Here is a 21,491-nt window from a genome sequence, read left to right as displayed (position 1 = left end):
GGATAGCCTGTGCATTATGAGGCAAGACAATGTGACAAAATCGAGATAGAGCCACGGGGATGATGTGCAGAAGGATGAGCGATACAGTGGTGAATCAGACAGTGACCAGGGGGATACAGATAGAAGTGGTGCAATCGGTGAGCGCGCAGTCCTTCTGTGGCCATAGAGACGCGTGAAATGCCGAGTCTGTGAGCTCCAGCCTCACCCGGAGCAGCTTCTATTGACATGGAGCAGGGATTATTGGGACATCAAGCTGCATGAAAAGATGCACAGCAATTTTAATCTGAGGCAAAATACTTTTTGGAAGCACAGTTATTTGTGTATTGAGTGAGGATCTGTCCATGATAATGTCACAATTATAATGACAATGTTGCAAATATTCAACCCATCAAGAGAGAAATCTGTGCTGGGAGAAATAGAGGTAACTTTTTGCTTTCTCACTCTTGTCATATGGCTGACCCTGCACTGGGTTGAATTGTGGGAAGGGCTTTTTTTCGCTCATTTCATTGTATTCAATTTCATGCAAACATGCACAGGTCACTGAAGTCATCTAAACTTCCAAAAAATATCGGTACTATATGATGTTGTGATTAGGCTTGAGTTTACCTCAGGTTATGGAGGAAGAGCAGGAAAGCGGAGATGACATTTATCAGATCAGCAGCGATCTCATTGAATGGCTGAACAGACTCGATCGGGTGAATTGTAGCTTCCTGACGACAAATGGCAGTGAAACTTACCGCGTCACAAAGGGGAGACAATTGAATTGAAGTGGCGACTGTGATTATCTTTGCTGGTTGTTTACATTGTGAATGTTCCCCTTACTGCTGATGTCCCTGCTAACAACACAACACAAAGGTGAGTAGCCTGACTGAGCAGTGACGGCTAAAGCACCTTTCCCCTCTTTGAGCGGCTGGAATATGGACCCTGATGCTCTCGGGGACAGGAACTGACATTGAAAGGATTGCAGACAGAGCTACACCGCCTTTGCGTTGTCACCATCAGGAAAAATAAAACTTGATTCCCTGACCGGGAATCGAACCCGGGCTGCGACGGTGAAAGCGCCGAATCCTAACCACTAGACCACCAGGGATATAGATGGATGAGTGTGCATCGTTTCTTAATGGTACAACTTCTGGCTTTTTTTTTTCTTTCTACGACAGTTGTTTCTCCTGCAAAATGACTGAATCATCGTGTTTTACAGCACAGAAAGAGGCTCAACATCCCAGTTTCCAGCCTTTGCCCATAGCCTTGTGCACTACGAGACGATGGACTGGCTGTTTGAGATGTTCACGTTCTCTTGGGGAACTCGGCCGCATGTTCACCCTCAGAAGGTAACACACAGACACATTTCCCAGAAGGTGACAAAGGCCTCAGCAGGGACCAACCCCCAGAAAGTAGGATTTCATCCATTTGGGTTCTATAGTCCCATTTCACACTTCAAAACCAGAATCTGGTTACAGCAAAGAAATAAAGCATTCGGCCGCTCCCCTCTCTGTGTTTGACCCCCATTGTTTCCTTGTCAACCTACAGGTTATAATACCTCACCTCACCTCACTGCTGGCCTATGGGGGAAATGACACTGGCATAATTTCAGACAATATTGAAAATCCTCTTTTAGATGTTGGATGCCACAGTTGTATAAACACTCTCATCTCCTCCAGTTAGAAGTAAACTCATGGCTGGTGCTTTACAAGATCATTGCTTTCAATACTGCGCTACAGAGCGAAGGCTGTGCCCTGTAAGGTAGGGTTTCAAGCATTAGAAACTGCAATGTAATAGATGGCAGGATAGTCTGTGCATTATAAACCAAGACAATGCGACAAAACCGTGATGGAGCTGAAGGAATCATGTGCAGAAGGATGAGAGACACAATGCTGAATCAGGCAGTGACCAGGGTGGTAGAGATATACCTCTTCCCTTGCAGTCTGCTGATTAGGATTCAGTGCCTTCACTGCCATTGCATGTTCATGGTTATTATTTGCAATAGTAACTATGAAATATTGACTGATCTTTGAAGCAGAATTATGTCATAGAAAAGGCGGTATCAGTTCAATCTACATTACAGTTCTACATCGGCAATGTCAGCTACAATTTCCTGACGTGCAATTTGTTTCAGACAAGAACAAGGGGGAGGTTGGGAAAAGTGAAGGGCAATGGTGGTTTGTGAGAGGTGACTGTGGGCCTAATGGAGCCAGGCTCAGTGTGGGTGCTGAAGACTGGCTTTTCCTGTTTACCCTGGTATACAGATCGCTCTGGAGCCGCTAAGGTGTGTCTGGATGGCCGAGTGGTCTAAGGTGCCAGACTCAAAGAATAGACTCCTTCCACTGTAAAGCCGGGTGCTCTCGTCTCCACCTAGAGGCGTGGGTTCAAATCCCACTTCTGACAATGACTGCCCCTTTGTTTGTTGTCCTTTGTAAATATCACTGAGGTTCAGTGTCCCGATGGGATCTACCTGTTTTAAAGCAAAATTTGCTCCGGTCAGTTTTGCAGCTTTATATTAACATAATGCAGTTTTGGAGGAGAAGGAGACAGCTCAGCCCATCAAGTCTGCTCTGCTATTAAATGAGCGGATAATCCTGACCTGCACTTTCTTGGATTTCCCGATAACCATTGATACCCTTGTTGCTAAAAATCTTTCAACCTCAGCCTTAAATGTACTTTGTGGGCCAGCTCTGACAATCCTCTTCTGTAAAAGAATCCACTGATTCACAACCATCTGAGAGAATAAACTTCACCTCGACTCTGCCTTAAATGTGCAACCTCCATTCTGATATTAGACACTCGGTTCTCAGACGGTCCCAGGAGGGATCGAACCTTTCTGCATCCAATCCGTTACATCGCCAATAACACCTGTATGTTTCAATAAAGAGCATTTTTGTCGTACTGTTTCTGAGCTAATGGAAGTAATGTATTTCAATGTTTCTTCCCATTTAATTCACCTCTGATGTGAAACTCTCATTGATTGTGATAGAGATTATCATTATCACTAAGGAGGCAGTGCTGGGCAAGGTAACGGGACGAACAGTGGACATGGGGGTCTCTTGGCCCTGATTAACTGCATCCCAGGATACTAAAAGGGGCGATGGAGGACATAGCAAATGCAGTAGTAATTATTTACCAATATTCACTGGACTCTGGGGTTGATCCTGCAGATTGATAACAGCCAATGTGACGTCACTGTTTAAAAAAGGAAATAGGCAAAAAGCCGGTAACTTTGGTCTAGTTAGCTTAACTTCGGCACTGGGGAAAATGATTGAATCTATGTTCAAGGAAGAAATAGCAAGACATCTGGATGTAAATTGTCCCACTGGTGTTCGTGAGTTCATGAAGGGTAGGTCTTGCTGAATTAATTTGGTGAATTTCTTTGAGGACATTATCTGCTATGTGGACAATGGGGTACCTGTGGATGTGGTGTATTTTGATTTCCAGAAGACAAGTGACAAGGTGCCACATCAAAGGCTGCTACATCAGATAAAGTTGCACCATATTACAGGTAATGTATTGGCTTGGATAGAGGATTGGTTGACAAGTAGAAAACAAAGAGGAGGGGTAAATGCATGTTTTTCTCATTGGTGTTCAGTGGCTAGTGGTGTGCCTCAGGGATCAGTGCTGGGACCACAATTGTTTGCAATTTACACAGATGGTTTGGAATTGGGGACTAAGCATGGTGTGTCAAAATTTGCAGATGACACTAAGACGAGTATAGGGCAAAGTGTGCAGAAGACACGAAACATCTGCAGAGGGATATAGATAGTCTAAGTGAGGGAGCAAAGGCCTGGCAGATGGAGTACAATGTTGATAAGTGTGAGGTCATCTATTTTGGTAGGAATAACGCAAAATGGACTATGTTTTAAATGATAAAAAAAATGCAGCATGCTGCTGTGCAGAGGGACTTTGGTGCCCTTGTGCATGAATCACTAAAAGTAGGATTGCAGGTGCAGCAGGGAATTAAAAACGCAAATGGAATTTTGGTGAAAGGGAAAAACTGATCTGCAGCCAAAATGGTACAAAATAAAAAGTCAGAAGCAGTGTCGGTGAGAAAAGATACAAGAGTCTCAAGTGCCCTTCCTGATGGTGCAGTGGTTAGGATTTGGTGCTTTCACCGCTGCAGGCTGGGTTCCGTTTTCGGTCAGGGAATGGGAGCTCTATTCTGCTCGTTTATTGTGATGCCTGATTTTCAGGAGCAGGAAAGAAGCTCTGGAGCTGGTAGATGGGCTGGTTTGTCCCAGAAATTATTCAAGTTAACAGAAGTCAATGAACTGCAGATGCTGAAAGTCTGAAAGAGAAACAGGAATTGACTGAGAAGTTCAGCAGGCCTGGCAGCATCTGTGGAGCAGAAGAGAGGTAACCTTTCAGGTCCACAGATTGTTAATTGGAACTAGATTAGTTATGCATTTCAATCATGTCATCTTCGACAAAGTGATCAGGTTTATCTGTCAAATCGGGATATTTATCAAAATTTCTCTCTCTGAGTGGCTGACAATAGTTAATTGTTACAGTTCACAAAACAGCAACAAACAAAACAGCCAGTTGTGTTAAGCTCAGGTAACTGGAGTGGGAGCAGAGGAATAATAATGCATTGAGTTTAAACACAAGAAGCAAGCCACTTCAGCTTTCAGGAACCAAGCAACTGGCACTATTTACAAGAGGTTTAAACAAGATACTGTCAATCTAAGCATAGGCACCTGTAGGACTCAAACCACCCCTATGCTGATTGTTAGAAAGGCACATTAGCCAACTAAGCCACAGCACCACACAAGCTGCTTCAGCACCACACAAGCTGCTTCAGCTCCAATCCATATGTTCATGAACTTAAACACCCGAACACAGAAACTTGTTTTCTATCTCACAGTTAATCAGTGAGAATTTAAGTCAAACACCGTTTTTTAAAAGACAGATCGTTCACAGCTGAACATTTCCAGTGACAATGCACAGAAAGATACAGTCTCGTCTTACACTGCTTTAAAACCGATATTTTCACAATTTAAACTGGCGGGATAAAGCGGATGTGTTCATCCTCTCTGCATACATTAACCACGTTAATACACACAGACGAAACCTCGCAAACTGCATTCAATCCTCCTCTCCCTGCTCAAGGAAAGGTGAAAGGGTTTACAGAGAAGCTGCCAGGGCTGGAGCAGATGATCCAGAAGGAGAGGCTGAATAAAATCGGGCTCTTTACACTGGAGTGTTGGAGGCTGAGGGGTGACCTTATCGAAGTTAATAAAATCATGAGGGGTAGTGATCAGGTCTTTTTCCCAGGGTAGTGGAGTCCAAACTTTAGGTTATAGGTTTATGGTTTGAGGGTAAAGATTTTAAAGGGGTAATGTTTTGACACGCAGGATGGTGTGTGCATGGATTGAACAGACACAGGAAATGGTGTAGGCTGGTATAAATACAACATATAAAAAGCGTCGGCATGGATACATGTACAGGAAGGGTTTAGCGGGATATGGGCCAAATGGTGGCAAAAAGGACGAGATAAATTTTGGAAATCTGATCGGTATGGGCGAGAATGACCAAAAACACTGTTTCTGTGCTGAATATCTCTCGGACTCGATAATTGCTTTAAGTTTAGAAATCGTTCACTCAAACATCCTAGAAAGATCACATTTTAAGTTGCTGTAGAGATTAATCTCGAGTTTTGACTTCTATCTTTCCCAGCAGCCCTCCATCTTTCTGTCTGCCTCTGATAAATGTCATTTGATGAAAGTTCCAAATCACCTTTACAATTTGCTGCACAAGTCTGATTCCACCCCTTCTGCTCCTTCCCTCTTCCAGCATTTGAGAGACAGCGACAAAGTGTATACCACCCCTCAGCACTGCCTGCCTGTGGCCCAATCGTTGAATGCATTTGCCAATGGAGAGAGCTCTATCCCAGCAGAATGGTGACAGAATGAGAAGATGTTAATTGAAGCAACGGGGAATAGATTTTTTTTCAGCAACTTTTTCAGATATGTTATTATATACTTCCGGAGCAGATAAAACTTGAACTCTGTCTCCTACATCCGAGGTAGGGAGACTATCACTGCATGATTGACACCTCATTTATTGTTAAGTTGCCCAGCAGCAGACAGCATCATTGGTCTTCTGGTCTGCATCTCACACCAGCTGGCTGTTAGAAATGAGAGAAGCTGCTGGCTTGAATTCTGCATCAGCCATTGTTGCCTCTGTGTTTTTTAATGTTCAGTAGAGCCAGGGGGTGATTCTTTATGAAATCGATTTCAGTCTATGTTCCCAAAAGGTGTTTCCTGCAAATATATCATATGCATCCACTTCACTGATGAAGGTTTAGCATTAATAATTGTCGGAAATTACGTTTCATTGGATTGGTTCATAAACTAGCACAGGAACTGAATAAAATGATGGCAAGCCTTCATGGATAAAGAGGTGACTGTGAAGCAGGCACCTAAGGATAAATTTGTTTCTTTTGCAAGTGAAATTTACTGTTTCCCAAAGTGATGCCCATTGAAGTGAAGCAGTGACAGAGATTGCCTTTGCTGGTGCTCAACTCCTGTATCACATTTCCACCCTGGTCCTTGTAAACATCTCAACTCAACAAGAAGTCAGGTGCCCACTGTGGGCCAGTGGCGTAATGGATAACGCATCTGACTTCGGATCAGGTTGTACGTCTGACTCCTGCCTGGCTCGAGCATAGTTGGTCCATTTTCAATACCAGCAAGGTGACACCTTCACCTGAAGTTGGAACGTACAGCAGGTGATTTTGCAGCCAGATTCCCAGAAGCTAAAGTATGAAATTGGAAGTTGCGCATGAGCTGTGTTGGCAACCTTTTTCAGCTCTCTGTTAGTTTCAATTCCGAGCTCACAACAACAGGCTTCATGGCCTGGAGAACTTGCTTGTGTTCCATGTAAATCTGCCTGTTGTCGGCGAAACATGTGTGGGGACAGAGAGTGAACGTGAAGCACCTGGAGTCAGTGTCATCCTGAGGGGTGTGTCTGTGCATCTCCCTCTGTGGCTAAACGTGAGGATGAGTTCCATACGTCGGCTGTAACACAGTTTTACTGTCACAAAGCCTCAGTCCCGTTTGTAGATTACAGCATTAATCTCATTGATATTTGTCCCTGATACATCAGAGGTACATGGGCCAAGTGCTGGAAACTGAGATTAGAATAGATAGATGCCTGATGACACGCACCAATTCAATGGCCCAGATAGTCTCTTTCCACGTGATAAAAACTCGAAGACAGGGAGAAACTGACCTGTCATCAAAAGGATCAAAAACGGAAAGGCAAAAACTGTCGTTGAGAAATGATGCAAGCACCTCCAATGTATTCTCTGGTTCTCTGGTGGTTCGGATTTGGTGCTTTTGGAACCACGGCCCTGGTTTGAACTGTTGAGTGGAAGATCCTCCCTCCTAGCTTTTATTGATGACAGCTTTGCTGACTAATTGTAATTTTATTCATTGACTGGCACCACTGGCTCAGCAGCATTAATTCAATCAACCACATTGCTGTGTGTCTGGAGTCACATGTAAGCCAGACCAGGTAAGGGTGGTATTTTCCTTCCCAAAAGGACATTAGTGACCCAGATGGGTTCTTCCAACAATCGATTGCATGGATTGTATCACCTCCCCTATGAGGAGAAGGAAAGGGGCTGTGAGGTAACTAACTGTGTCCCAAACGATATTCAAGCTAACATGAAACAAAGAACTGCAGATGCTGGGAATTGACAGAAACGGGAATTGACAGAGAAACCCAGCAGGCCTGGCAGCATCTGTGGAGAGACACAGGGTTAACGTTTCAGATCCATTGAATGTACATCAGAACCAAGTCAGTTATGCCCTTCCATATTATAATGCAGGGAAATTACCAGTTTTATCTGTCGAATCAGTATATTTATCAAAATATCGCATTAGTTTCCCGTCGTCAACTTTACAACTTTAACCCGTTGTTATGCTGCTTCCTTCACCCTCAGGTGGTGAAAGGCTCTGCTTAAATGGTTCTTTTTGCCTTTTCCTTTCAGTTAGTTAGCAGCGGTGTCGAATGGAGAATTGGCCCTTTTAGGCTCTACCTCAATATGCGTCTCTATTTGTCTCTCTTTGTGTCTGGGTATTCACCTCACCCCCTTTTATTTTCTCCTACTCTCTGTCCGTCTATATCCCTCATTTCCCATTGCTGCTCTTTGAAAAGTCTGAAAATCGGGGAGTGTTTGAGAGTGGAGCTGCTGAGAGGCTTCCTCACCACAAGCACCACTCCCACCCCGAGTGTAAAGCCTGGAACTGGGCTCACATTCTCCAAATAGTGTTTCGGTCACTTAGGGACTGAGGCAAGGAGACATTTATTCCCTCAAAACATGATGGGTGTTTAGACTTCTAAATAGAATTCCTAATCCACCATAAAGAAACAAAATGCCACAATTATACGATTACGGTGATGTTTTGTTTTTACTGTGGGTGTAAAATGAGTGAATGGTGACAGCAGAGAGTGAGAGTGATCAGTTCATGGTGTCCGTCTCACTGCCACAATATTCCACAGTAAGTCTGCAGATTATTCTGCCTTACCTTGTTATTCTTACCAAACCTCAGGATGAATTATTTGTTAGCAGGAAACCATTCCCTGGTGGGGAGAAAACAGGCGACAGGAATACCAGCACCAAATGATAACTGTCTGCATTCAAGCCGAGGAACCATGCTCAGTTCTCTCCACCAAAAGGCAACTAACAGCCCAGTGGTATTATCGCTGGACTATTTATTCAGAAAGCCACGTAGTGTCTGGAGACCTAGGTACAAATATCACCCTCAGAACAGGAGGGCATTTGACTTCATCAAATATCAGGAATTAAAAATATAATGATGATCATAAATCCATCGTCAGGGGAACCAAAACCCACTTGGTTCCCTTATATCCTTTTGGCATCTTTTATCCTTACCTGATCGTGCCTACATCTGACTCCAGACCCACAGAAGTCATGGTGGCTAATTAGCAATGGCTGATTGGCTAAATGCCTAAGCCTGTGCCACCCTTATTCCATGAACAAATAAAGGGGCAAAAATAACTTTACGGTTGAGATTAACAGTATGGCATTTCAGAGAAGTTGAAACGAGGAATCTTCAATGGAAAGCTCAGGCACCGCTGGGATTTTAACTCAAGTTCGCCTGTTTACTACACACTTTTTTACCCAACGATTAGGGCATTTCCTTACCCACGCTTTCACAGTAACTTGGGGAACTTTCCTGTATCAGTGTTACTCAGTGAGAATTTCAATCTAACCCCACTTTTCAAACATGGACCGTTCACAGCTGAATATTATCCTGTGAAAATACACGGAAAGAAACAATCTCCTCCTGCTTTGGTTTAAAACTGACATTTTCACCTGTTTAAGCTGACTGGATAAAGAGCATGGGCTCATCTTCTCGGGGCCCTTTAACAACAGTAACACACACTGAGGGAACCTAACAAGAGGAAGAGGTACATTTTGGTTAATTGAGCAGCTGTCAAGCCTGACCCATTGGAACCAACATTGAGCCTTGTACCAATAGCTCCACACTCACTTCCTGCCTCATGCCCCCGCACCCCCAGCCATCACTGCCTTTCACTTTTGCTTTACTCCTACACTTTGCTTCTGAACGTGTTCCTGACCGAATATAGGTGCTCAGTTAGAAACTCCAATTGGAACACGGATGCCTGGGATAGGACTTCATTCAGTGGGATTGGATTTATTGCCCATTCCCAATTATCCCACAGATGGAGGTGACGAGTTACTTTCTTGAATACTCAAACTCCTTGGCATGTAGGTACAGCTTTGATTCCATGAGGAAGGGAGTTCCAGGATTTTGAAGCAGTGACACTGAAGGAACAGCGGCATAGTTCAAACTCAGGATGGTGAGAAACTTGGAGGGGAGTTTGTGGTGGTCGTATTCCCGTGCATCTGCTGCCATTATCCTTCAACGTGAGGGCAAACTCTCATTGGATTGACTCTGGGAGTTTCAGGGCGTGTGTTCTCTGCATAGCCAGAAATTCATTTTTATTCCTAGAGTTAACAGGAAGAGATATAAATCGTCATTTCCCGACTGGGAATTGTAGCCACGCCTGAGTGATGCAAACACTGAATGCCAACCAGTTTACTGACACTAATCGGTGCGACCTGACTTGTACACACTCCCACACCTGTTCCTACACCAGTAGCACCTTCACCAGTGAAGTTTCTCTCTCCAAGTTTCGAAATGATTCATATTATCGCCCTGGGTTTCAAAGTGGAGAACGCGGGGCTATGATAATCTGATGTTGTTCAGGAGATGTATTGCGGAAAAGTTGCTGTTAACAGGAGATAGCATGAACTGCAGATCCTTTATTCGTACACAGGATGAGGGCAATGTTTGGCGAAACCAGCAATTTTCACCCATTGCAAATTGCCAGAGAGGGCAGTAAAGAGTCAACCACATTGCTGTGGGTCTGGAGTCACATATAAGCCATGGATGGCTGTTTGCTTCTCTGAAAAATATTAGTAAACCAGGTAGGTTTTTCCCCACAATCGACTTGACTCCTGAAATGACTAAATGCCTGTCTGTCTCAGCCTTGAATATACCTAGCATTGACAGCCTCTGTTTTCAAGAAATCCACAGATTTGCTTCTGCCTGAGCGTGAGAACATCCACCTTATCTCTGATTTAAACGGGCAACTCGTTTCCCTGAGATAACACACCCGGTATAAATCAGAGCACAACAAGCCTCCAAAGTTTGGTGTGAACTCACCGACATCTCCAGTGTCAACTGTAAGTGCTGAAAACATTTTGTTTTGAGACCTCTAGTTAAAGCAACTGTCCTGCTTTGCACGTTAGATTTGCCAAAGAGGAATCTTATCCAAATATACGGCATTGGCTATGATTTAGGTCGTGAAAGGTGCGATAAAAATACAAGGACATAATTCTTTCTCGACCCGCCACTCTGATAATTAAACTTTCTGCTCATGGAAGTTAATCCTTTCCATTCACACTCTCTTACAATGTGTTTAGTTTAATTCACTCCCCCAACAGCCTGTTCTGTTCTGATCAAGTGCAGGGTGATGTTAAATATTCGGGTAGTAGCACAGACATCTCAAATCGAGTACTCGCCATTCCCGTCAGAACATTCCATAAGGCATGTTAAAGTTGCGGTGTTGCCTGCAGTTGTGGTTGATTTGTAAAAGCAATAGATTTGAAATTCATTGGGGTTTCCCCGTGTAGTTTTGAATTCTGCCAAGTGCATTTCTGCAACTCATTTTAAATGACTTCTTGATGCCAACAAACTCACGTTTTCTCAGGTCTGCCAGTGTATTGACGTTCAGGAAAGACGTATTCTGAACAAGAATCTAACTGTACTCAAAACCTTAGCTCTGTTTCTCTTCCCACCGATACAGCTGGGCTTGTTGAGTTTCTGCAGTATTCTGTGCGATTATTCTGAATAACTGCTATTTTTCATGAAATATCTTCAATCCCAGTCCTCTGGCAACTAAATCTTGTCATTGGTACAGTTTATCCCGATGATCAACCGGCCCATCCCCACACCCACCCAACCACCTCATTACATACAGCCCCAAAAATCTCCTGTTTTGCTCCAAAGAGAACATTCTCGGCCTTGGGATTCTGTCCCCCAAACGGGAATTCCTCATCTCTGAGCATGGTGCAAGAGATTTTGGGAAAATATTGTCAGCTGGCGGGGATAAGTTATTCAGGAAGCAAAACCTGGTTTCAGCGGCAGCAGCGTGAGCCAGAGCACCGACGGGAAGGTAAGCTCGTTTTTTTGGTGGCCGTGCTATAAAAACGCACCTCATGCAGCAGCCACCCTCTTGTTTTCAGCAGCAGCAGCACGAGCCAGAGCGCACACAGGAAGGTCAGTGAGGTCATATATTTGGGCGGTTGCTTTCCCCAAAACACTACTTCAGTGGTGTCTCCCACCCATCCTCCGCCTCGCATCAAAAAAAGGATCTGAGCACTGATCTGGTAGGATTGCTTCTTTTTTTTTGCAATCATCTGTGTGTGAATTTGGAACTGAGGAACGGGTGCCAGGGCAGTTGCATGTTCCTCCTGTAAGATAGGAGAGGTAAGAGTCACTACTAGTGACCCCACTGACTTCATCTGCAGGCAGTGCATCTAACTCCCGGTCCTCAGGAACTGCATTAGGAAACTGGAGCTGGAGCTGGATGAACTTCGAAGCGTTTGGGAGGCTGAAGGGGTAAGTGAGAGTTACAGGGAGGTAGTTACACCGCAGGTACAGGACAAAGGTAGATGGATTACAGTCAGGGGACAGAAAGGGAACAGGCAGACAGTGCAGGGATCCACCGTGGCCATCCCCCTCAATAACAAGTATACTGTTTTGGATACTGTTGGGGGGATGACTGACCAGGAGTAAGTCATAGGGTACAGGTCTCGGACGCAGAGTCTGCCCCTGGTGCTCAGAACGGAAGGAGGGAGAAGGGGAGAGCATTAGTCATTGAGGACTCCATAGTTAGCGGGGAAGATAGGAGATTCTCGTGATGAGAGAGACTCGCGGTTGGTGTGTTGCCTCCCAGGTACCAGGGCCCATGATGTCTTGGGTTCTATTTTCGGGATCCTAAAGTGGTGGGGGGAGAAGCCCCAAGTCGTGGTCCACATAGGTACCTATGACATGGGTAGGAAAAGAGACGGGGATGTGAGGCAGAAATTAAGGGAGTTAGAGTGGAAACTTAGAGCTCGAACAAACAGAGCCGTTATCTCTGAGTTGATATCCATGCCACATGCTAGCGAGGTGAGGAATAGGGAGCAAGAGCAGTTGAACCCTTGGCTGCAGGAATGGTGCAGGAGGAAGGGATTAAGATACCCGGATTATTGGGGCTCATTCTGGGGTAGGCAGTGCCGCTATAAACAGGATGGTCTACACCTGAACCAGAGGGGTACCAATGTCCTGGGGAGGAAATTTACTATTGCTCTTCAGGAGGGTTTAAACTAATTCAGCAGGGGGATGGGAACATGAATTGTAGACACAGTGTACAGGAGGTTGGGAGTAGCGAAGTCATAAATAAGGTTTCAAGGTCACTGGAGTGTGCTGTCAGGCAGAAAGGTGGCTTGAAGTGTGTCTACTTCAACGCCAGGAGCACCCGGAATAAGGTGGGTGAACTTGCAACATGGGTTGGTACCTGGAACTTTGATATTGTGGCCATTTTGGAGACTTGGATCGAACAAGGACGGGAATGGTTGTTGCAGGTCCGGGGTTTAGATGTTTCACTAAGATCAGGGAAGGTGGGAAATGAGGGGGAGGTGTGGTATTGTTAGTCAAGAGCAGTATTACGGTGGCAGGAAGGACATTTGGTGAGGACTCATCTACTGAGGTAGTATGGGCTGAGGTTAGAAACAGGGAAGGAGCGGTCACCCTGTTCGGAGTTTTCTATAGGCTTCAGAAGTTCCAGAGATGTAGAGGAAAGGATTGCCAAGATAATTCTGGATCGGAGCGAAGGGAACAGGTTCGTTGATAGGGGGGCTTTAACTTTCCAAATATTTACTGGAAACACAACAGGTAAAACACTTCAGGTGGGTCAGTTGTTATCCAATGTGTGCAGGACGGATACGCCAACAAGAGGTGTGGCCACTTCGGATTTGGTTCTGGTTAATGAACCAGGCCAGGTGGTAGATTTGGAGGTGGATGTGTACTTTGGTAATAGTGACCACAGTTTGGTTATTTTTACTTTAGCGATGGAAAGGAACAGGTATATACCGCAGGGCAAGAGTTATAGCTGGGGAAAGGGAATTATGAGGTGATGAGGCAAGATTTAGGATGCATAGGATGGAGAAGGAAACCGCAGAGGTTGGGCACAATTGAAATGTGGAGCTTGTTCAAGGAACAGCTACTGTGTGTCCTTAATCAACATGAACCTTTCATGCAGAGAAGTTGAATCTCTTGTCAAGTGGAAGAGGGAGGTTTATGTAAAGGTGAGGCATGAAGTCTCAGTTAGGGCACTTGAGAATTACAAGTTCGCCAGGAAGGGCCTGAAGAGAGAGCTCAGAAGAGCCAGGAGGGGACATGTGAAGTCTTTGGCAGTTAGGATCAAGGAAGTCTCTAAAGCTTTCTATAGGTGTTTCAGGAATAAAAGAATGACTAGAGTAAGATTAGGGCCAGTCAAGGACAGCAGTGGGAAGGTTGTGCGTAGAGTGCAAAGAGAAAGGAGAGGGGCTAAATAAATACTTTTCATCAGTATTCACACAGGAAAAGGACAATGTTGTTGGGGGAATACTGAGATACAGGCTAAGAGACGAGACAGCACTTAGGTTCACAAGGAGCAGATGTCAGCAACCCTGGAAAGTGTGAAAATAGATAAGTCCCCTGGGACCGATGGGATGTATTCTAGGATTCTCTGGGAAGCTAGGGAGGAGATTGCAGAGCCTTTGGCTTTGATTTTTGTGTCGTAATTATCTTCAGAAATAGTGCCAGAAGACTGGAGGATAGCAAATGTTGTTCAAGAAGGGAAGTAGAGACAACCCTGGTAATTATAGACCAGTGAGCCTTACTTTGGTTGTGGGTAAAGTGTTGGAAAGGATTACAAGAGATAGGATTTATAATAATCCAGAAAGGAATAATTTGATTAGGGGTAGTCAACACGGTTGTGTGAAGGGTAGGTCGTGCCTCAAAACCTTATTGAGTTCCTTGAGAAAGTGACCGAACACGTGGATGAGGATAAAGCAGTTGATACGGCGTATATGGATTTCAGTGAGGCTTTTGATCAGGTTCCTCACAGTAGGCTATTGCAGAAAATACTGAGGCATGGGATTGAGGGTGATTTACCAGTTTGGATCATAAATTGGATAGCTTTAAGAAGACAGAGGGTGGTGGTTGATGGGAAATGTACATCCTGGAGTTTAGCTAATAGTGGTGTGCTGTGAGCAGCTGTTTTAGGGCCAATGCTGTTTGTCGCTTTTATAAATGAACTTGATGAGGGCATAGACAGATGGGGTAAATTTGCGGTTAACACTAAAGTTGGTGGAGTTATGGATAGTGCAGAAGGATGTTGCAGGTTACAGAGGGACATAGGTAAGCAGCAGAGATAGGCTGAGAGGTGGCAAATCGAGTTTAATGCAGATAAGTGTGACATGATTCACTTTGGAAGGAGTAACAGGAACACAGAGTACTTGCCTAATGGTAAGATTCTTGGTAGTGTGAATGAGCTGAGAGATCGCGGTGTCCATGTGCCCAGATCCCAGGAAGTTGCCACCCAGGTTGATAGGGGAGTGAAGTACAGGGTGTTAGGTTTGATTGTTAGTAGATTGAGTTTTGGAGCCATGAGGTCATGCTGCAGCTGTACAAAACTCTGGTGCAGCCGCACTTGAAGTATTGCACACAATTCTGGTCGCCACATTATAGGAAGGATGTGGAAGCATTGGAAAGTGTGCAGAGGTGTTTTAGCGGGGTGTTGCCTGGTATGGAGGGGAGGCATAACGACAAAAGACTGAGGGACTTGAAGCTGTTTGCATGCTAGAAAAGAAGGTTAAGAGGTGACCTAATAGAGATATACAAGATAATCAGGGGATTAGATAGGGTGGACAGTGAGAGCCTTTATCCTCGCATGGAGATGGTTAGCACGAGGGGACATAGTTTTAAACTGAGGGGTGATAGATATGTGACAGATGTCAGAGGTAGGTTCTTTACTCAGGGAGTAGGAAGGATGTGGAACGTCCGGCCTGCGAAAGCAGTAGACTCACCAAGTCTAAGGACATTTAAATGGTAATTGGATAAACATATGGATAATAATGCAGTAGTACAGGTTAGATGGGCTTCAGTTTGGTTTTACAGGTCGGCGCAACATCGAGGGCCAAAGGGCCTGTACTGCACTGCAGTGTTCTATGATCTATGTTCTAGAGCAGCAGGTTAAATGGGATCTTCTCTGCGTGGTGTTCTGAAGCGAGCAAGATGCTGTAATTTTCATTTTTGGGAACCAGAAACAGAATGTAATATAGCAAAATTCCCAAATGACATTTAAAGAGTTGGTTATGCAGGCTGTGATGGGGAGACAAAGAGTTTCCAGATGAATATTAAGTAAAAAGAAAGAAAAGAACTGTGGATGCTGTAAATCAGGAGGCAAAACAAAGTTGCTGGAAAAACTCAGCGGACCTGGCAGTACCTATGGTGGAGCAAACAGAGTTAACCTTTCGGTTCCGGTGACTCTTCCTCAGAATGGTTTGGAGGAAGGGTCAGCAGACACAAAATGTTAACTGTGTTTTCTCTTCCATTGATGCTGCCAGATCTGCAGAGCTTTTCCAGCAGCTTTGTTTTTGTTTCAGATGAATATTGAGAGTTTAGGAGAATGGGCCAGAATTTGGCAGATGGAGGTTTATGTGGATAAGTGCAAGGTGTTCTATTTTGGACAGAAAATTAAAGGATAAATTCTTCTTTAAGTGGAAGCAGATTCAAAGTGTGTGAATGATGAAGAATTTAGGTTTCTCTGTGTATGAATGTCAAAGGAGGTGTGCAGGTGCAGTATACAATAAGAAAGTCAAATGAATCCCTTGCATTTATTGCCAAAGAACTGCATTATAAAACGAAAAAGGGTTGTTATAATCAGGCTTTGTCGAGGCCACGCCTGGAGTATTGTGTCCTGTTTTGGTCTCCTTACTTATGAAGGATGTGGTTGGCACTGGGGTCAGTTCAGAAGAGGTTTAGCACTTTGATTCCAGGGATGAAAGGGTTGTCATATGCGGAGAGGTTGAATAGCTTGGGCTTATACATCGATGGAGTACAAAAGAATAAGGGAGGATCTGATTAAGGCACATGAAATGCTGAAGGATGTTGATAATGTGGAGATTGGCAACATGTCCTCTTATGGGACCAACTTGCCTTGAACAAGTTGTCAGAGATACAGAATGACATAAAATTGACATAAGATGAAACTACTTCTCTCAGAGTGTTGTGAATGTGGAACGTACTGCCCCAGAGTGTAGTGGAGGCAAAGTCAATCAACAGTTTCAACAAACAAAGAAATGGGTTTCTAATGAAAAGTGGGACAAAGGGCTGTGGGGATGAGGCAGGAAGGTTGAACTGAGGCAGGATAAGATTAGCTTTGATCATATTAAGAATCACAGTGGATTCCAAGGGTTGAATTGCTACTTCTGCTCTTTATTCCTGTGTTCCAATGTTGTTCCATCTGAAGTCGTTTGGCATTCAGACTTCAGTGAAGGTTGGGGTGGCGGGAGTCGAGGGGTTCAGTTAATGCAGGCTTGTTGGTGTGTGTGGAGCAAGACAGTAATGTGGATACAAAAACGGAATCAGGTCTTGCTGATTGCCAGAGCAGGCCTGTGAACCAGGCGGCCTATTCTTGTTCCTAATTCCTGTTGTCTAATTGCCTTGAGTAAACAAAATCCAAATGTCACAGTCAGACAGAAAGTCATTAATTAATATGTCAATGTCATAACAAAAAGGCAAATGACCATTTACATCAGAAGTAAAGGGGGGGGTCCATTGTTTTGAGTTTTAAAAATTATTTTCTGCACTGCAGAGGGGGAATTGGGTGATGGGACTGCACAACATGTCAGCATTGTCACAAATTGGCAGTTTGAATATGGAGTAAAAGTATTATATTGTCAATTCCAAAGGAGCTTTGTTTTATTTTTGTTCATTCAAAGGATGACAGTGTTACTTGTTAGGCCATGATTTATTGCGCATTCCTAATTGCTCAGAGGGCAGTTGAGAGTCGGTCTGGAGTCACACGTAGGCAGAACAAGTAAGAATGGCAGTTACTTACCCAAAAGGGGATTCGTGAAAAAATGGGCTTTCCCAGCAATCGGTAATGGATTTGTGGTCATCATTAGACTCTTAATTCCAGATATTTGTTGTAATCAAATTCAATCACCTGCCGTAGTGGGATTCTTACATGGCTCTCCAGAACATTACCGAGATCCCTGAACTAACAATCCAGTGATTATACCAAGAGGCCATTGTCACCCCCGAAAGCAGGCAATTTATATGTTCTGATTGTATTATGGAAGAATGTAAACATTGAAAACCTTAGAAGGGGGAAATACTAAGAGCACGAGTCTAAAAAGAGACGTTGCTGTGTCGTGAACAAAAAAGAACTATTGGTGTATGAAGCACAGTAGGGAAAATGTGTCTGTGTTCAAACATGTTGAAGGTTTGAATGGAAAACCTGTGTATTATTTCAAATGAGAGGTTGCAAACATGAGGTAGCGAGGAACCAGAAACCTGTGTTAGAAAATAAAACTTTCCTTGTACATCAGGTTTTTAGGGAGGCAATGCAAATGCTGAAACATTCCAAAACAGAATGCTTTCAGAAATAGTCTCAGAGATAATGGGAACTGCAGATGCTGGAGAACTCCAAGATAATAAAATGTGAGGCTGGATGAACACAGCAGGCCAAGCAGCATCTCAGGAGCACAAAAGCTCACGTTTCGGGCCTAGACCCTTCATCCCAAAACGTGAGCTTTTGTGCTCCTGAGATGCTGCTTGGCCTGCTGTGTTCATCCAGCCTCACATTTTATTATGCTTTCAGAAATAGGGCAGTTTTTGGACAGTTTTCCAGAGTAATGGTGAGACTGCATTGAGAGAGATGTGGATGTGATGAAATCGGAAGCCACACAGAGATAATTGATTGAACTGATTCCTGAGAGAAGTATTTGTCTTCGGAGGAAATCATGACCAGACTGGCTCCGGATTTATTGGACTTTAGACAAATGACACATGGTCTTGTTTAATCCCAAAATATTCTGAGCAGTCTTTTCAAGTTGAATGCTGAAACAATATTTCAATATGTGCAAGAGATTACTACCAGTGGATGGACTGTAAAACTGGAGAATATCTCAAACAATGGTGACTTATTTTCTTTACTGTTTCAAAGGATTGTGTGTTTACAGAAGTCTTTCCAGAGGGAGATGGAAAACGTTGAATATTCTTAAGGGAGAGGCAGACAGATTATTGACTAAGAATGACACACTAATGTTATAAGGGGTGGACAGGAATGTTTATTTGAGGCCACAACCAGATCATTCAAGAGCACATCACACGGAGGATTTGGTTTGACTTTTTTAATCACTTACTCCTGCTCGAAGTTTCTACATTTCTCTTGTCTTTAGATACCGGAAAATGGTGAGAAAATTCACATGGCCACGAAGCCTCTTTCTTTCAGAATGATGGGTACAACTTCCAAATACAATTTTTAAATGACAGTATGAAAATACTCAGGAAAGTTTCATGGTTTTGCAGAAAGGCCAGAGATATAGAACAAAGTTAAAATCTCATTAAAACTACATTAGTAAACAGATTGGGCTGAATATATAACTTTAATAGGACAGATTACTTTTATTTGTTCTGTTGAGATGAGTTTCATTGGCAAGAACAGCATTTATTGCCCCTGTCTAATTTCCATTCAGAATATGATGGTAAAACCCAGGGACACTAACAGATACATTTTGTGGAGTGGTTCAGGATTCTGAGCAAGTGATAGCGAATGGAAAATGATATATATCCAAGTCAGGATGCTGTGTGGTCTTGGAGATTGTAATCCTCAACACTTGATACTCACATTCTGAGAAAATTGTGAGACTGAATTTTCTCTTTTCAAAAATTAAGGCCAGAGAGTCATTCAGCATGAAAACAGGACCTTCAGTTCAACATGCCTATTCCAGTCAAAAAAACAAAACTACATTAATCACACCTACCTTGAAGTCTACAGCCACTAGGCTCTGGCGTTTTGAGTGCTCCTTCAGTTGCTTCTTAAATGCTGCGTTATCTTTTATTCTGTGACCTGCACTGTGATTTGGGTTTTTCTTTCAATTTATGCATGAACAGGTTTGCAAATATATCCCACAATATCAAAGGCACTGATTAGTTTAATAGATCAATAGAAAATCAGACGTACATTTTAATTCATATGGGATTTTAATGTTGCTAGACCGGCATTAATTGACCTTGAAAACTTCCAGCTAGAAGTTCACCAAATTGGAAATGTAGTGGACACTACTTCAGAGTACAATGGGATCTTGATCAGATGGGCCAGTGGGCCAAAGAGTAGTAGACAGAGTTTAATTTGAATAAATGTGGGGTGCTGCAATTTGGAAATCAAATTAGGGCAGGGTTTATACTCTAAATGGTAAGCCCCTGGGGATTATTGCTGAACAATGAGTCCTAGCATGCAGTTGCATAGTTCCTTGAAAGTGGAGTCAGAGATAGATAGAACAGTAAAGAAAGCGTTTGGTACACTTGTTTTTATTTGTCGGTGCATTGTATATAGTAGTTGGGAGGTCCTGTTGCGGCTGTACACTGGTTAAGCGACTTTAGGAATATTGTAGGCAATTGTCATCTCCCTGCTATTGAGAGGGTTCAGAAAAGTTTTATAAGAATGCTGCCAGGGTTGAAAGGTTTGAGCTTTAGGGAGAAACTGATTAGGCTTTTTCCTGGAGATTTGAAGGCTGAGGGATGACCTTACTGAGGTTTATAAAGCCAGGAGGGAAATAGATGGAGTAACGAGAAATGGTGTTTTCATCAGGGTGGGGGAGCCCAGAATTAGATGGTGTAGGTTTAAGGTGAGCTGGAAAAGATTTAGAAGGGACGTCAGGGGTAACGTTTTCACCCAGATGGTGGTGTGTGTGTGGAATGAGCTGCATGGGTAAGTGATAGAGTTTGGTACAATTACAATATACGAAAGGATGGGTCTGTGTTTAGGATGGGTTCAGAGGGATATGGGTCAAATACTGGCAAATAGTGCAAGATTTATTTGAGATATGTAGTTGGCATGGACGAGGTGAACTGAAGGGTCTGTTTCCATTCTTCACAACTTTATGATTCAACGATTTGGTGAATTTCTGATGAATAGCTACATACAGGATATTTGTCACTGTAAGTTGATTATCCCATTGAATATCAAGGTGGGGCTTTTGGATTGCCTCCTGTTGGAGATAATTCCTGCCCGGCAATATTGAAGGACTATTCTTATTTGCCATTCATCAGCTAAACCTGAGCGGTGCCCACATATTTTGAAATAACAACATAGATGACTGCAGTAACTGAGGACCGTGAAACTCTGCTGAGGAATCAGTTTCAGTGCAGTTGGGTGTCTGATGTTTTCACTCCCTGTCAATATGGCCTGTTCGTGAGCATTACATTCTTGGCTCAAACAGAAACATTCTCTTTGAAAATGCACATTCGAGTGGCACAAACATGGAACCAGATCATGGAAACAGCACTGGAGGGGAGTGAGGATTAAGAACTGGCAGGAAACAAATACATTCTCAAAATGGGTACATGGGAAGGAGTTGATTCTTCTTTTGAGGAATCGCACCTTAACAGCGAAAATACTTTATTCTAATGAAGGGAAAACTGTATCCATTTTATTGGTTTATTAAAATAATGGTGATAAACTGCTGGAATAATCTGGCATTGATCATTGAAAAATCCTGGATGTTTTCAGAGATGGCTGGACTTTCCTAGGCTGAGAAAGTGCTGATACTTTGAGTGATGTGGTTTTGAAAAAAAACTTTCTGAGCACAGTTGTTCGAACAGATAAACAAGAGCCATTGGCTA

The 21,491-nt window shown here is 43.5% G+C and overlaps 2 non-coding genes across 2 annotated transcripts; one reads left to right on the top strand and one right to left on the bottom strand.

Annotated features, from left to right (window-relative positions):
* Window positions 1-1,018: 1,018 nt before the first annotated feature.
* trnae-uuc (transfer RNA glutamic acid (anticodon UUC)) lies at window positions 1,019-1,090 on the bottom strand. Its single transcript has one exon. It is a non-coding gene; the product is annotated as a tRNA-Glu (tRNA).
* A 1,180-nt stretch (window positions 1,091-2,270) lies between these two features.
* trnal-caa (transfer RNA leucine (anticodon CAA)) lies at window positions 2,271-2,385 on the top strand. The gene is made up of 2 exons: window positions 2,271-2,308; window positions 2,351-2,385. It is a non-coding gene; the product is annotated as a tRNA-Leu (tRNA).
* The last annotated feature ends 19,106 nt before the right edge of the window (window positions 2,386-21,491 follow it).

Source organism: Stegostoma tigrinum, chromosome 11, assembly GCF_030684315.1.
Source record: "Stegostoma tigrinum isolate sSteTig4 chromosome 11, sSteTig4.hap1, whole genome shotgun sequence".
NCBI classification, from domain to species: Eukaryota; Metazoa; Chordata; class Chondrichthyes; order Orectolobiformes; family Stegostomatidae; genus Stegostoma; species Stegostoma tigrinum.
The sequence above is the reverse complement of the archived record's forward strand: the minus strand, read 5'-3'. Positions and strand labels throughout refer to the sequence as shown.